General features: G+C 46.7%; 1 long non-coding RNA gene across 1 annotated transcript; it reads left to right on the top strand.

The window, feature by feature from the left end:
- The first annotated feature begins 902 nt into the window (after positions 1-902).
- Positions 903-6,616, top strand: LOC128628398 (uncharacterized). The gene is made up of 3 exons (XR_008392787.1): positions 903-2,336; positions 3,631-4,089; positions 6,013-6,616. It is a non-coding gene; the product is annotated as an uncharacterized LOC128628398 (long non-coding RNA).
- The last annotated feature ends 624 nt before the right edge of the window (positions 6,617-7,240 follow it).

Here is a 7,240-nt window from a genome sequence, read left to right as displayed (position 1 = left end):
CTGGAGGTTCCTAAGACTCTCCTCATTTTTTTGAATTCTTGCTTCTTCACTCTTTTCTGTTTGGCCATTATTTGCTTTCTTCTGGTGCACTCCATTGATTTTAGTCCCAGTTTCCTTTTCATCGCTATTGTTTTCCTGTGCAATTCCATTCATTTCAATTAGTTTCGCCTTCATATGTTTGTCTAATTTGTGGCTATAATCAACCAGTTCTGTGAGGATCCTGATCACCAGCGTTTTAAACTGTGCATCTGAGAGTTTTGCTATTTTTTCATCGCTTAAATGTATAGGTTCTGGAGCTTTGAGATCTTCTTGAGCCATTTTTGTCTGTTTGCGCCCATTAAGTATGAGGACCGAAGCCTTGGACTCCCAGGTCACTGGGTTGTGATGCCGTATGTGGAGGCGGGGTCAGAGCGGGGAAATGGCGGCCCCCTCTGCTGTTTCTCGCAGCTGGGTGAAGAGCAGAGCCTTAGGTTGTTCACTGGGGCAGGGCCACTTAGGTCGCTGGATTATGACGCAGTCAGGCTGAAGAATTTGTTGTGATCAGACTTCTGAAAAGTTCAATTTTCTGTGTTCTGGCTGTGTTTTCTGTTGCTCTTATTTAGTTCTCTCTAAACTTGGTTGTGTGAGGAAGCACGCGTCTCCACCTATGCCTCCATCGTGGCAGAACTCGAAACTTGTTTTTTATTAATGGCTCATCCAAATAGAGAGAAATGCTCTCCCTGGGCATGCCTTTTCCCTCATGACTGCAGACTGGCTGCCATTGCTCCAGCCATCACAGCCACGTCAAAGGCCGACAGGCCCAATGTGTGGAGTAGGAGAGGACTGACAATGGCCACACTTTTGTATCAAGAAAGCCCCAAATTTCATAGCAGTTCCCTGGCCCTATTATGAGCCTTATTGACTTCAATTTTTTTAAAGATTTTATTTGTTTATTTTTAGAGGGGAAGGGAAGGAGAGAGGGACAGAAACATCAATGTATGGTTGCCTTCATGCGTCCCCTGCTGGGAACTGGCCTGCAACCCAGGCATGTGCCCTGACTGGGAATCGAACCACGATTGTCTGGTTTGCAGGCCCGCGCTCAGTCCACTGAGCTACACCAGCCAGGGCTGACTTCAATTTCTATCTCATCGGCTAGAATCTGGCCTCAAGCCCCTCCCTCCCCCACCAGAGATGCAGAGGAACCTAGGAAAAAAGAGAAGGAACATGTTTAATATCATCATAATTTATCACCTGGAGAGGAGTGAGAAATTCCCCAGTTTCAACTTGGGTTTTGATGATAACAGAAGGGAAATGAACTGCTTTAAAACATGTTTCTCTTTGAGGATCAATGAACGACCCCACACTTCCCCTCCAAATAAAGACCGGCCCTCCACCTGTAACTGTGGGGTGGGATGCTCCTGCTCCTACACTCAGGGGCTCTGCATCTTGGTGGGACTCCTGACAACTCCCACCCCCAAACGCCCCCAGTTGTTTCATTTGGGGCCTTAGAACACAGCGGTGCGTGGAAATGGTAAGTTTGTGGATGCAGGCCCTCACCAATGCAGCTTTCTTTTCGGGTTGGGCAGTAGGGGCTTGGGTGTGCCCTAAGCTTGTATTGGGGAAAACGGTTCACGCTGAACTCACCTGTGTCTGCACCCGTTGTTCTGAGGATGTGTGTGTGCCTGTGTGTGTGTGTGACAGAGACCCGAGCAGATGTTCTGATGAGAAGGGTAGAAGCATCACAAGAGTGTGTGTCCCTGCGGTCCTTCTTGTGAGGTGGCACATGGCTTTTATTCCTGAGGACAATGGGGCAGCTTGTGCAAAAGCCAACACGCCATTGCCGCTGTCACGGCGTCAGCCCCAGGACCCTGAGCATGGCTCCCTGTGTGTTTGTTATGAGTTGCCAGGAGAAAAACAGATTACTGTCTCTCATTTTTTTGTTTGACCCAGGTTCTTGTGGCAAATGTGCAAGAAGAGAGGAAAAAAAAGACCTGAGCTTTAGAACTTTGTATCGATTTTATTTTGATGTTTTTAAATAACAAATTATTGAATGTTTAAAAATTTAATTCAGTGTGTACTTACACATACATTATGTGCATTCCAACATTCAGCTGGAGCTGTCTCTAAAGTCACCAGTGCCTGGGCGAGAGGCACTCATCTGCTGCTGGTGGAATGTGCTGCCCCCCACGCCGGTCGTGGAAGAGCGGAGAAGGAGTTCTCGCCCTGCACAGAGGCAGCGAGGCAGCTGCAGGTGGTCTGCGGAGGCGCTGCCGTGACCGATCCCGTGGATGCCGCCAGCCTGCTCCCAGGCTTCTGAGGGCCAGGGCCTCCTCCACATGCCCGAACTGGGCAGGCAGGTCAGTGTGGGCATCGATCATCAGAATCCTGTAGGTAGAGTCTGGCCTTTCTTCACATTAGAGATGAAAACAAGCCCCAGAGTAGAACTCTGGAAAAAAACAACACACACGCCCGTGAACTAGGTAGAAGATAAATACACACAGACGTATGGATGGAATCCTAAAGAAGAACAGCAAATGGATATTTGTGAGGCATAATTTAAAATAAAATTGGAGAAATAAACACTCTGCATCCATGAAAGTGATAGTCATGAAGACCCAGTGCAAGGGGTTAGAGTTAGGAGGCACTGTAAAAATTAGCATCGATTTGTCCTCCCAACGAACCTGGAGACACACTGCTCAACACAGCAGGCAACCCAGAGGCTCGCTCACACTATTGGAGGGGAACCAGTTATGGGTGCTTTTATTTCCTTCTTTACTGTTCTATTGGGTTTAGAATGTAGAAAAACCTTTTAAAAGGAGTGAAAAGTTAATCACTTCCAAACACCAAATATACTTGCACCTGCTGAAAATTTGGTTTCCTGTCAAAGACACGCCCACGATCCTTGTTCCCCAGGCAACAGACACCATTGCAAACTGCACATGGGTGATGTGGGTGTCCTTTTCATGTAGAAGTGTTGCAGTTGAAATTTAGGTGGGCCCTGCTGGGACAATAGGGAGGGACTAGAATGTTCATCTGTTGCTGGGGAGGGTTTAAAAGGGTGTGGCCAGCTTGGAAAACAGTTTGACAGTTTATTAATACGTTAAAATACACTTACCTATGGTTTTATATCCAAGGAAATGGAAATACAGGACTCCCCTGTGAATGTTTCTGGCAACATTTTTTAAAAATGTATTCTATTGGTTATGCTATTACAGTTGTCCCATTTCCCCAATTCACTCCCCTCTACATACCTCTTCCATCCACATTCCCCCACTTTAGTTCATGTCCATGTGTCATACTTATAAATTGTTTATCTTCTATATTTTCCCATACTATTCTTACCCTCCCCTTGTCTATTTGCTACCTACCCATCTATGCTACTTATGCTCTATACCTTTTCCCCCCTCTCTCCCCCTGCAACTACCTCCTATTCCTCCCAAACCCCCCTGTTGCTAACCCTCCATGTGATCTCCTTTTCTGTGGTTCTGTTCCTGTTCTGGTTGCTTGCTTAGTTTGTTTTTGTTCTAGGTGTGGTTGTTAATAATTGTGAGTTTGCTGCCATTTTACTGTACATGCTTTTTATTTTTTCTTATCTAAGTCCCTTTATCATTTCACATAATGTCCTTGGTGATGATGAACTTGACGATGAAGAACTTGACCTTGACAATGATAGTGCAGATGAAAGGTAACTTTGCAGGTGAGTGATGATTCTACACGTGAGAAATGAGAGTGCAGTTGAGAGATGATAGTGCAGGTGAAATGTAACTGTTCAGGTGAGTGGTTACCGTTGAGGTGAGTATAACTGTGCATGTAAGTGATGGCTGTGCAGTGAAAGATGATTGGGCAGGGCAGAGTGAGAGTGCCAGTGAGAAATGATTGTGCATTAGAGTGATGAGTGTGCAGGTTAGAGATGACTGTGCATATGGGAGATGACTGTGAAGGTGAGTGAAAATTGTGCAGGGAGTGATGAGAGTGCAGGTGAGTGATGGCGGTGAAAGTGAAAGATTACTGTGCAGGTCAGTGATGGTTGTGCAGTGAGAGATGAGTATGCAGGTGAGAGATGATGGTGCAGCTGAGTTGTAACTCTGAAGGTGAGAGATGGCTGTGCAGGTGAGTGATGAGTATTCAGGTGAGTGATGTGTGTGTAGTTGAGAGATGATTGCGCAGATGAGTAATGCTTGTTCCGGTGAGTGATTCCTGTGAAGGGTGAAATGAGTTTGCAGGTGAGAAATGGCTGTGCACTTGAGAGATGACTTTGCAGGTGAATGAAAGCTGTGCAGGTGAGAGATGCCTGTGAAGGTGAGTGATTGCTGTGCAGGTTAGAGACGGCTGTGCGGGTAAGTGATGAATGTGCAGGTGAGAGATAGCTTTTTTTGTGAAAGATGAGTGTGCAGCTGAGAGATGACTATGGAGTTTTGAGATGACTGTGCAGGTGAGTGATAATTGTGAAGGTGAGACATGGCTGTTCAGGTGAGTGATGATTGTGCAGGTTAGAGATGCCCATGGAGGTGAGAAATGGCTGTGCAGGGGAGTGATGTGTGTGCCAGTGAGAAATGGTTTGGTAGGTAAGTGATGAGTATGCAGGTAAGTTATTTGTATATAGGTGAGTGATGAGTGTGCTGGTGACACATGGCTGTTCAGGTGAGTGATGGCTGTGCAGGTGAGACATGATTGTGCAGGTGAGTGATGAGTGTACCAGTGAGAGATGAGAGTACAGGTGACCTATCATTGTGAAGTTGAGTGATGAGTATGCAGGTGAGTGTGAGTATGCAAATGAGTGATGAGTGTGAAGGTGAAAGATGGCTTTGCAGGTGAGAAATGACTTTCAGTTGAGAGATGATTGTGCAGGTGAGAGATAGCTGTGCAGGTGAGAGATGGCTGTGAATGTGAGTGATGAGTGTGCAGGTGAGTTATGAGTGTGTAGGTGAGTGATGGGTGTGAAGGTGAGTGATGGCGGCACAGGTAAGAGATGACTGTCCCGGTGAAGATGGCTGTGCAAACGAGAGATGGCTGTGAAGGGGAGTGATTAGTATGCAGGCAGAGATTGAACTGCACGTGAGAAATGACTCTGCAAGTGAGTGATGACTGTGTAGTTGAGAAATGACTGTGCAGGTGAGTGATGGTAGTGCAGGTGAAAGATGGTTTTGAAGGTGAAGGTTGAGTATGCCGTTGAGTGATGAGTATGCAGGTGAGTGATGAGTGTGCAGGGGAAAAATGGCTCTCCAGGTGAGTTAGCGCTGTGAAGGTGAGAGATGATTTTGCAGGTGAGTGATGAGTGTGCAGAAGAGAGATGGATGTGCAGGTGAGTAATGAGTGTTCAGGTGAGAGATGGTTTTCCAGGTGAGAGATGAGTGTGCAGGTTAGAGACTGCTATGCAGGTGAGTGATGAGTGTGCAGGTGAGAAATGGCTATGATGAGACACGGCTGTGCAGGTGAGTGATGAGTATTCAGGTGAGTGATGTGTGTGTAGTTGAGAAATGAGTGATGAGTGTGCAGATGAGTAATGCTTGTTGCTGTGAGGTATGCCTGTGAAGGGAGAGATGAGTTTGCATGTGAGAAATGGCTGTGTAGGTGAGTAATGAGTGTGCAGGTGGCAGATGGCTGTGCAGGTGAGAGATGACTGCACATGTTTTTGATGGATGTGCAGATGAATGAAGTCTGTGCAGGTGAGAGATGCCTTGCAGGTGAGTGATTGTACTGTTCAGGTTAGAGTCGGCTGTTCGGGTGAGTGATGAGTGTGCATGTGAGAGTTGGCTGTGCAGGTGAGAGATGAGTGTGCAGTTGTTTGATGTGTGTGCAGTTGAGAGATGATTGTGCAGATGAGTGATGAGTGTGCTGGATAGTGATGGCTGTGAAGGGTGAGAGATGATTGGGCAGGTGAGAGAATGGCTATGCAGTTCAGAGATGGCTGTGGAGGTGAGTGATGAGTGTGCTGGTGAAAAATGATATGTGCAGGTCAGTGATGGCTTTGCATGTCAGTGATGAGTATGCAGGTGAGTGATGAGTGTGAGCAGGTGAGAGATGGCTGTGCAGATGAGAGATGACTATACAGGTGAGTGAAGATTGGGCAGGGAGTAATGAGCGTGCATGTTAGAGAAGGCTGTGCAGGTGAGTGATGATTGTAAAGATGAGTTATGGCTGTGCAGGTGAAAAATGACTGTGCAGGTGAGTGATGCTGTGCTGGTGAGAGATGAGTGTGAAGGTGAAAGATGATAGTGCCAGTGAATGGTAACTGTGCAGGTGATTGATTACCATTGAGGTGAGAATAACTGTGCATGTCAGTGATGGCTGTGCAGTGAAAGATGATTGGGCAGGGAGAGTGAGAATGCAGGTGAGAAATGATTGTGCAGGTGAGTGATGACTGTGCAGGTTAGAGATTGCTGTGTATTTGAGTGACAAGTGTGCAGGTATGCGGTGGCTGTGCAAGTGTGTGATGAGTGTGCATGTGAGTGATGGCTGTGAAGGTGAGTGATGATTGTGTAAATGAGAGATGGCTATGCAAATAGAGATGTCTGTGCATGTGAGTGATTAGTGTGCAGCTGAGAGATTACTGTACAGGTGAGGGATGGCTGTGCAGTGAGAAATGAGTGTGCAGATGAAAGACGATAGTGCAGGTGAGAAGTAACACTGAAGGTGAGAGATGACTGTGCATGTGAGAGTTAACTTTGCAGGTGACTGATGACTGTGCATGTGAGAGATGACTGCGCAGGTCAGTGATTGTTTTGTAGTGAGAGATGAGTGTGCAGGTGAGAACTGTCTGTGCAGGTGAGTGAAGAGTATTCATTTGAGTGATGTGTGTGCAGTTGAGAGATGAGTGTGCAGATGAGTGATGAGTGTACAGGTGAGTGATGACTGTGCACATGAGAGATAATTGTGCAGGTTAGAGATGGCTATGCAGGTGAGAGATGGCTGTACAGGTGAGTGATAGTGTGCAGGTGAAAGGTGAGTGTGCATCTGAGAATTGGTTTTGCACGTGAAGGCTGAGTATGCTGTTGAGTGATGAGTGTGCAGGTGACAAATGGCTCTCCAGAGGAGTGAGCGCCGTGAAGGTGAGAGATGATGGTGCAAGTGAGTGATGACTGTGCAGGAGAGAGATGGCTGATCAGTTGAGAGGAGATTGTGCAGGTGAGTGATGAGTGTACAGGTGAGTAATGACTGTGCACATAAGAGATAATTGTGCAGGTTAGAGATTTCTATGCAGGTGAGAGATGGCTGTGTAGGTGAGTGATGAGTGTGCAGTTTAGATATGGCTATGAGGGTG

The sequence above is a fragment of the Artibeus jamaicensis genome, unplaced genomic scaffold (assembly GCF_021234435.1).
Source record: "Artibeus jamaicensis isolate MK-2021 breed Jamaican fruit bat unplaced genomic scaffold, CSHL_Jam_final contig_1879, whole genome shotgun sequence".
NCBI classification, from domain to species: Eukaryota; Metazoa; Chordata; class Mammalia; order Chiroptera; family Phyllostomidae; genus Artibeus; species Artibeus jamaicensis.
Note: the sequence above shows the minus strand (reverse complement) of the source record. Positions and strands in the feature narration are given on the sequence as shown.